General features: G+C 34.1%; 5 non-coding genes across 5 annotated transcripts; 3 read left to right on the top strand and 2 right to left on the bottom strand.

The window, feature by feature from the left end:
* Nucleotides 1-731: 731 nt before the first annotated feature.
* On the bottom strand, nt 732-804 carry TRNAR-CCU (transfer RNA arginine (anticodon CCU)). Its single transcript has one exon. It is a non-coding gene; the product is annotated as a tRNA-Arg (tRNA).
* A 4,923-nt stretch (nt 805-5,727) lies between these two features.
* TRNAR-CCU (transfer RNA arginine (anticodon CCU)) lies at nt 5,728-5,800 on the top strand. Its single transcript has one exon. It is a non-coding gene; the product is annotated as a tRNA-Arg (tRNA).
* A 532-nt stretch (nt 5,801-6,332) lies between these two features.
* On the bottom strand, nt 6,333-6,405 carry TRNAR-CCU (transfer RNA arginine (anticodon CCU)). Its single transcript has one exon. It is a non-coding gene; the product is annotated as a tRNA-Arg (tRNA).
* A 1,225-nt stretch (nt 6,406-7,630) lies between these two features.
* TRNAR-CCU (transfer RNA arginine (anticodon CCU)) lies at nt 7,631-7,703 on the top strand. The gene has a single exon. It is a non-coding gene; the product is annotated as a tRNA-Arg (tRNA).
* A 1,233-nt stretch (nt 7,704-8,936) lies between these two features.
* On the top strand, nt 8,937-9,009 carry TRNAR-CCU (transfer RNA arginine (anticodon CCU)). Its single transcript has one exon. It is a non-coding gene; the product is annotated as a tRNA-Arg (tRNA).
* The last annotated feature ends 991 nt before the right edge of the window (nt 9,010-10,000 follow it).

Genomic DNA, 10,000 nt, shown 5'->3' on the forward strand with positions numbered 1-10,000 from the left:
GGGGAAGAGTGGGCTGTTGAAGATTGGCAATATGTTTTGAGGAGACTGAGGAACTTAGATTAAAACCCCCCTTTTTTTCTTTTCTTTTTTTTTTTCTTTTGAGAGCGTAAGTAGGTGGTATTAATGGTATTCTGTTATCAAGGGGTGTGATGGGAAATGCAATAAAAAGCATATATGTATGATACAAACATTCTTTCTGTCAATGACATAAAATGATTGTTTAAGTTAGTACAATATAAATTGTAAGCATAATTACACAATGGATTACATAACTGGTAGCTCTGAATAAAATGACGAAGATGTTTGCTTTAAACTATGAGGTAACAATGTCTTTAAATATGAAGAATTCAAAAGCATAATATAATATATAGAAGTCAAACGCTTTGAGTAATGCAAGGAAGACATAACCTTTTAAAAATATCGGGAAAACGAAAATTTCCGAAATTATAAAGACGAGCTTCAATAGCTAAAAAAGACAAAAATAAATAAATAATTAATTAAATAAATAATAGAAAGAAAGAAAGAAAGAAAGAAAGAAAGAAAGGAAGGAAGGAAGGAAGGAAGGAAGGAAGGAAGGAAGGAAGGAAGGAAGGAAGGAAGGAAGGAAGAAAGAAAGAAAGAAAAGGAAAAAAACTTCAAGTGGTATGACGATGACAAGATACACGGTTAAGACAGATCATATTAAAGCCAATATTGTTGCCTCAGATTCCGCTTCGGCTTTAAAACTCCTCAACCTCTGGCGGGACTCGAACCCGCAATCCCTGGCTTAGGAGGCCAATGCCTTATCCATTGGGCCACAGAGGCGTCCGACGTAAGTAAAGAAATATTGCTTCGAAAACGTATCTTTATGTCAAATTCAAAGATTTATCCCTTTGAACTTTGCTGAAAAAATAATATATAACCTCAAAAACGTATTTTTTTTATATAAGCCAAATTCAAAGATTTATTCCTTGAACTTTGCTGAAAAATTGACATATGATCAGATAAAAATGATACATCCTTATGAGACTTAAGACCCAAATGAAAACGAGGTAACTGATGGAATTCAGATTTGATCTACATGAATCAGGAGTTTGCATCATAGAAAACTGTTGACTATGCAAGGCCATGAAGCTAGTAACATTATCTCGACAATTCACTTTTTACAACAAACAAAAAAACGTTAATAGATATCGATAATCATGAGAATGGTCTGTGCGCGTGTAAAGCTATTCACTGCTAGAAATATAACGAAGTAGCCGGTACAATTACAGTGTTGAAGCGGGTAGCACCTCTATTCATAAACCTCAGCCGGTGACAGTATTTAGGTATGCATTTATACAGTCTCGTTGGAATGTCCATGTCAGCGGTTTCGTTATCTCTTAATGAATGGCCGTTGCAAAGTGCAGAATGACACACACAAAAAGAATTTTGCAACTTTTCTAAGCTGGCAACGTCGGAGATAAATGCCAGTGGAAAAGAAAGACGAAGAAAAAGAAGAGAGAGAAAAAAAAAAAACACAAACAAACATTAAATGACTCCTTGGCAACACGCAATTATTCTGGTTGATATGTTAGTTACTCTACTGTTTAGGAATTAAAACACCCTTCGCAGTTTTACTCATACTATATAGTCAAATTAAGGTAAAGGAATAACCAGGGTTGTATTGCGGATATAGACGTTGCCATGACAACCTGAAATATACTTCTTTGACTTCTTAGGAGTTATAGCCTTAGGCGCACACACATCTGTAGATAGATAAATAGATAGATAAATGCAGATATATTAAAACACAGAAGTGGAGAAATATATATGGACGAATCGACAGATAAAGAGAGAAAGATAAATTGATAAAAAGATAGGCAGGTACTAAGGTATAGAGGCTGGTAGGTGGATAGATGGATAGGTAAACAATCAGATATATAAGTAGACATACATAGATATATATTTGCATTTGTGTTCACCCGTTTAGGTCTAAATTCATCTCAAGATGATATGATGATGGATTCGTAACTTTTGATTTAAAAAAGGGAAGAAAGAAAGAAAGAAAAAAAAGAAAAGAAAAGAAAGAAAGAAAGAAAATGAAAATAAGAAAAAAAGAAAGAAAGAAAGAAAAAAAAGAAAAGAAAAGAAAGAAAGAAAGAAAGAAAATGAAAATAAGAAAGAAAGAAAGAAAGAAAGAAAGAAAGAAAGAAAAAAAAAAAAAAAAAAAAAAAAAAAAAAAAAAATATATATATATATATATATATATATATATATATATATATATATATATATATAATGTATATATATGATTGACCTATTAATACAATAAGCGACATTTATATGCTCGTTTAAGCTCTCTGTCGACGAACTTGCACTTGGTATTCTTGTTTTTTGTTTCTGCTTTCTCATTCCATTTTCCAAAGAAAATAGACTTCATTTTATCGGAATTGGTGTATCTGATTGCATTACATTAATATGTAATAGTACTGTAGTGGACTGAAATACCATGTTATATTCAAAAGGCTTAATCATCGTTTCTCCCTTAGCAGCCCGGCATGATGAGAGAGAGAGAGAGAGAGAGAGAGAGAGAGAGAGAGAGAGAGAGAGAGAGAGAGAGAGAGAGAGAGAGAGAGAGAGAGAGAGAGAGAGAGAGAGTAGAGAGAGTGAGAGAGAGAGAGAGAGAGAGAGAGAGAGAGAGAGAGAGAGAGAGAGAGAGAGAGAGGAGAGAGAGTGAGAGAGAGAGTGAGAGAGAGAGTGAGTGAGTGAGTGAGAGAGAGAGAAAACCGCGGGAAAAACTCTACGGGAGATGCGCGCCCGATTTCACTAACATTTCGCTTTGGCCGGACGAAGCTTCAGACATAAGTAGTGGCCATTGTAGGGACGAACACCTTTTCCTCTCTCTCTCGAGAGAGAGGGAAGCACCAACAGACTGCAACTGGGAGTCGTACATGTGCCGATATTTCTCGTTTATCATAATAAATAAATGTCTATATCCATACGAGTAAGATGTTGATAACTAGTTTTATTATTTTCTTTATTTTTTTTTTTCGCCACAGAGCACCAGTTTCTAAACCTATCTAAGAAAAAGAAAAAGGAATAAAAACTAAATTATAGTTTGGTTATGCCTGCAGTTTCTTCTCTTCTTAAGACTGACATGCAGCCGTTAGGAATTCCTTTATCAAAAGAACCGGAAAAAAATCTTGAAAATACGTAACATTCACACCTTGCTACAAGTGCTCCTTAGAGCCCCTTGGAGCATAGGTGTTGAATAAGGCGGTTGCCACCTTTTCGGGTAGTAGGTGCCGCAGGCTGAGGCAGAGGGCACCTTAGGCTGAGCGGCCCTTTATCTTTTTTTGTTTTTTTTTAAGTGCTGGTAAGGGAGATATACTACAGCACGTGGCAGGCAACGCACTTTGGCTGTGAGAATTGTTTTTGATATTGGAAACGTGCTCTTCTAGGTGAATATACATTCGAGGAAGTGAACAAAGGCTGGTGTTCTCTCTTATCTGTTTTAGCGGCTTCCATCTGAAGACGTGTGAGTGAGCGGAACTCTAGTTTTTTAATGTATTTGTAACTTTGAAGTGTTTCTTTGAACTTTTGGACATTTTAAAGTTCTTTTTAAAGGGACGTTCCCGTTCCCTTCAATGTTTCAAATTCACTTGTATGTTTTATGAAGTATTTTTAAATTCTTGCTTTATAATGAAATAATTAAGTTTGTCAGTGATTTCCTTTTAACTCTTGGAAGGGGAAGTAATAATTGAGTGCTTGCTGATGCTCCTGGTTGAAAAATAATCTAATAAATAAGTGCTTGCTGACGTCCCTGAAAGGAAAAAAGTAAGAATTAAGTGCTTAATTCTTACTTACTGATGTACCTGGAAATGAATATTATAAAATAGCCTTCTCTGAACTCCTTTACACGTGGTGAAAGTCCCTTGCTCGTCCTCCCAGCTCTGGTTACGCTGACCATTCTTGTCTTGCAGTTTCACACATCTTGCATTGCATACACCACAACATTCGTACATAATCTTTCCCTCTTTTCCACATTTCTCTCACATATTGACTTCTCCCAAATCCCACCTCGGTCCCGTACGTATCAAACGGGCGGTGGCAGTGGGCGCTTCTGTTGTACATTTCTGTTCAGTGAGGCATGGCAATGAACGCTTAAAGAGTGAAGGTCTGTACACTACAGTACCTTTGACATGACAGAAACGCAACTCCAAGGTATGAACATTATATAGGAAAGATTTGTAATAATTTAGATAGCTAATATTTAGTGTCATGTTAATGTTTGTAATTATATGTGACCGAACAGCGAAGACAGACACAAACACACACACACACACACACACACACACACACACACACACACACACACACACACACACACACACACACACACACACACACACACACACACACACACACACACACACACACACACACACACACACACACACACACACACACACACACACACACGACACACACGCACACACGCCTCTGAAAGGGCGACAGGGGTCAACGCCTCCTATATGCCACCAACGTGTAAAACCAAAGCGTAGTTTCTCGGGATCTGTCCCTAAAATCCCGTAAATATATTATGCTATACGTAAGTGGGGGAGAAATTAATTGCTTCTACACCAGGATGAATTCCACACAATTAAAATTCAACCACTATTTCTCATTCTCACTCTATCTTCCTCTTACCCCTTGTGTGTATTTATGTTCAGAATATATATATATATATATATATATATATATATATATATATATATATATATATATATATATATATATATGTATATATATATATGTATATATATATGTATATATATATGTATATATATATATATATATATATATATATATATATATATATATATATATATATATATATATATATATATATATATATATATATATATATATATATATATATATATATATATATATATATATATATATACGGAGAGAGAGAGAGAGAGAGAGAGAGAGAGAGAGAGAGAGAGAGAGAGAGAGAGAGAGAGAGAGAGAGAGAGAGAGAGAGAGAGAGAGAGAGAGAGAGAGAGAGAGAGAGAGAGAGAGAGAGAGAGGGATGTATATAAATGCGTGTGTGTGTGTGTGTGTGTGTGTATGTATGTGTATTAATGTATATATATATAAATGTAAATATATATATATATATATATATATATATATATATATATATATATATATATATATATATATATATATATATATATATATATATATATATGCATAACTATGATGCTAATGTTAGAGAAAAGAATCTAAATATGATTGACCTAATGGCAATGAGTCGAATAAAATAACCGTACAAGCAATAAGCCAAACACTTGTTACCCAGTAAACATTTACACGGATTTGATAAAAAAGTAAGTATTTCTTGTTCTGAATAAGGCAACAGAGACAAGCGGGCCCTTACGTCGGTAGGAGTAAATAATTGTAGAAAAAGAATATTAGTCAGTTTGAAATATTATTACTTTACCTGTTTACAGTTTTATTGTAAGTAAACACTCCATTCCGCGCGAGTATAACGTTATATAAGAGATACAGAAAGAATGTCAATGGAAATTTATCAACCAAAAAAGTTGAATTGTCACTGATAAAAACATTAATTGCCACAATACAAACTAATATATTTCACCTGTTTTCTTTTATCGGTTCGACACGCTACTGTATTTTCTTCGTCGTGCCTCCCTGTTTTGGGTTTGAAGACAGTTATTTTGTGCTTTATCAGACGCCTCTGTGGCCCAATGGATAAGGCATTGGCCTCCTAAGCCAGGGATTGCGGGTTCGAGTCCCGCCAGAGGTTGAGGCGAAAGAGCTTTTTTGTTAAAGAATGTAGCAAATAGCGTTCTTGGCTTGGATTCGGTGGCTCAGGTTGGCTCGCTCGGTGTGTCTCCGGCTCGGATCGCTGCCAACTCCTGACGTCACGGTGTGGCACTGGCGAGTGTAATTGGGGTTGTAAATATATACTGGACTTCATATGTGGCTTTCTGTCTATATTTATAGATTGTACACTTTTTTCAGAAGGATGTGCTGCCTTATATTCTAGCCATAAATTTTAACAACGAAAATATAAATCTTGTATTCGAGAATGCGATACTATTTTATCGGGAGTGGATTTATCATATCAATGTTTTCTCTCTCTTAACGAAGAAAGCCACATATGAAGTCCAGTATATATTTACAACCACAATTACACTCGCCAGTGCCACACCGTGACGTCAGGAGTTGGCAGCGATCCGAGCCGGAAACACACCGAGCGAGCCAACCTGAGCCACCGAATCCAAGCCAAGAACGCTATTTGCTACATTCTTTACACAAAAAAGCTCTTTCGCCTCAACCTCTGGCGGGACTCGAACCCGCAATCCCTGGCTTAGGAGGCCAATGCCTTATCCATTGGGCCACAGAGGCGTCTGATAAAGCACAAAATAACTGTCTTCAAAGCCAAAACAGGGAGGCACGAACTAAGAAAATACAGTAGCGTGTCGATACCGATAAAAGAAAACAGATGAAATAAATTGGTTTGTATTGTGACAATTAATGTTCTTATCAGTGACAAACTTTTTTGGTTGATAAATTTATATCATCCAAACGTTTGTATGTCTCTATTTGTGTGTGTATGTTTGTGCTTGTGTGTGTTTATACATATATTCTAATGCTATACATTATAAATATATAAACACACTGTCTGTGTGTATTCATATATATATATATATATATATATATATATATATATATATATATATATATATATATATATATATATATATATACATATATACAATAAATATATACATATATATATATATATATATATATATATATATATATATATATATATATATATATATATATATATATATGTATGTGTGTGTGTATGTATATATGTGTGTGTGTGTGTGTGTGTGTGTGTGTGTGTGTGTGTGTGTGTGTGTGTGTGTGTGTGTGTGTGTGTGTGTGTGTGTGTGTGTGTTGCCACCACCACCTCATGATCAAGGTTGTTGCATTGCCTCTCGCTCTTACGTAATTTAGGAGACGGAAAGTGAAATATTCTAGATTGAAATACCAGTCTATGAGCTAATTTATGGTCTTGTGAAAACATAGTTACAATTAGATTTTTTTACATATCTAAATGTTATCTATCTATCTATCTATCTATCTATATATTGGCTCAATATCGATGTCTATATTTAGTTTCATATATTTACATATATGTATATTATATATATTATATATTTATATATATAGATAGGAAAATATAAGAACTGCGTACTTACTTAGATTTATCCTCTTAAAACTATTCAAGCACAAAAGCTTTACACGAAACAAAACTGAAAAACAAAATATTTTCTCATTCCACCAAACCCCGACCTCTGGAACCTCTTACTTCGTTAAAGCAATTCAACCTTTCAAGAGCGGAATTGGGCAGTGAGATTAATCTAATTTTGTTATTTCTAAAGAATTCGGTGAAGCCAGTCAGTCCCTGCTAATACTATACATTGCCACAAAAGAAAGTATTTTATTCTTATGTTGTGACTCATTTTATATGTTAACACGCCATTGTGCATGTGTTCTCGTTCCTACCCCGCTGTTTCCCCGGTCCATTATATATAAAACACTTTCTTACCCCGCAGAAGCCTCCGTGGCCCAGTGGATAAGGCATTGGCCTCCTAAGCCAAGGATTGCGGGTTCGAGTCCCGCCAGAGGTTCAGATGCTGGATTATTTTAGTTGAAATCCTGCTGCAGCACACAGCGTCCCCGGCTTGGATTCGTTGGTTCAGGTAGGCTCGCTCCGTGTGTTTGTGTGGTTCGGCGATCGGGGAAGTGTTGAGGTATTGGCTAAAGTAATTGGAATTTTGTGTAGCAATAGGGTACTGTACTTCATAGAGGGTTTTGTTCATTGATGGATAGAAGAAATTTACATCAATGATACATGAACGGTATCAGTATCACATTCTATAATACTACAGAAAAAAACTAGTATTTTCACTGCTACTTTCTGTGATTTTATTTTTTAGAATTATCATTAAGGGAGCAAATTGTTCTATTGAGGATAAATATGCATTTAGAAGGAAAACACACATTGTGTACAAACAGATAGACAGATATTTATATACTTATATATATGTGTGTGTGTGTGTGTGTGTGTGTGTGTTTGTGTGTGTGTGTGAACACATAACTACTGTAAATATATAGACGATATTAATGATAAACATATATACATATATTTACAAATATATACGGTAAATATATAAACAATATAAATATATGTACATACGTGTATAATATGTATATGGTGTATATATATATATATATATATATATATATATATATATATATATATATATATATATATATATATAGATATATATATATACAAACACACACACACACACACACACACACACACACACACACACACACACACACACACACACACATATATATATATATATATATATATATATATATATATATATATATATATATATATATATATAGAGAGAGAGAGAGAGAGAGAGAGAGAGAGAGAGAGATACATATATAATATATATACATATATACATATACATACAAATACATACATACATACATACATACATATATATATATATATATATATATATATATATATATATATATATATATATATATATATGTATATATATATGCGTACGTGTGTGTGTATATATATACATACATACATATATATATATATATATATATATATATATATATATATATATATATATATATATATATATATATATATATATATTATAAATAAATTACCTGAATGCAAACATTTTTTCTGTAACTTCTGTTATAACAATTTCTATTTATCGCTATTATTACGTCACCGTGTTTGGGTTTTCTTTCGTGCTTCGTTGTAACGCCTGACTAGAGACTTATTTCGAGAAAAGATTAACGAAGCTTCAGACGCCTCTGTGGCCCAATGGATAAGGCACTGGCCTCCTAAGCCAGGGATTGCGGGTTCGAGTCCCGCCAGAGGTTGGCTGCATGATATTTTTCGTTTAAAGCTAATATTTCTTTTTTATGTAATGTAATCTCATATACCATTTTCGATAAAAGGTAGTTTCAATATTTAGTTCTTTGGGAGAAGGGTATAAGGATAGATAAGAGAGGAATAATAAGAAAAGGATAAATTTCTTCGGTAACGAAAGAAGGAAAGAAGGTGTACAGGCGTGTAAATGTAATTCATGTTCATATTTTACGAAGTGAATTCAGACCACAATTTACAGAAATACCGTACTTGTGCCAAAACAAGAAAAGAAAAAAGAAAGAAAAAAAGAAAAAGAAAAAGAAAAAGAAAGAAAGAAAGAAAGAAAGAAAAAAATATATATATAAAAACTGGGAATGTATGTCTATTTAACTATATATCTATCTACCTATAGAATCCTTACAGATTGTCAAACCCATTTTGAAACTGACATTTGAAGATGTGTTAAAACGTTTCAAGTTTGCCAATTCATCATTTTATGATATTCCTTTTAGCATATAATATAAACGCAAATACATTTTCATAAAGGAATTTCGAGTATAACTTATTACCTAAATATCAAGTTCATGTCATATAAAGTGAAATTATTATACATGAAAACTTGGGTCCACTTGTGTATGGTTCCTCTTCCTTAACTGATACCTTATAGGGATAAAATACCGCTTCTTATGCTGAAAAAGCTTAGATTTTCACTCCACTGAAGCCCATTACAAGGACCTAACTCTCCAATTGCACCTGCTGGGAAGGGAAGCAGTACAGGGGATTGTAATGAATAGGGTGTGGTTGCTCGGTACTGCATTGCCAGTGGATTCAATTACCACATTCACATTGAGCCTCTCTGTCTGTCTGTCTGTCTGTCTGTCTGTCTGTCTGTCTGTCTCTCTCTCTATCTATCTTTCTCTCTCTCTCTCTCTCTCTCTCTCTCTCTCTCTCTCTCTCTCTCTCTCTCTCACACACACACACACACACACACACACACACACA

Source organism: Penaeus vannamei, chromosome 43, assembly GCF_042767895.1.
Source record: "Penaeus vannamei isolate JL-2024 chromosome 43, ASM4276789v1, whole genome shotgun sequence".
NCBI lineage: Eukaryota > Metazoa > Arthropoda > Malacostraca > Decapoda > Penaeidae > Penaeus > Penaeus vannamei.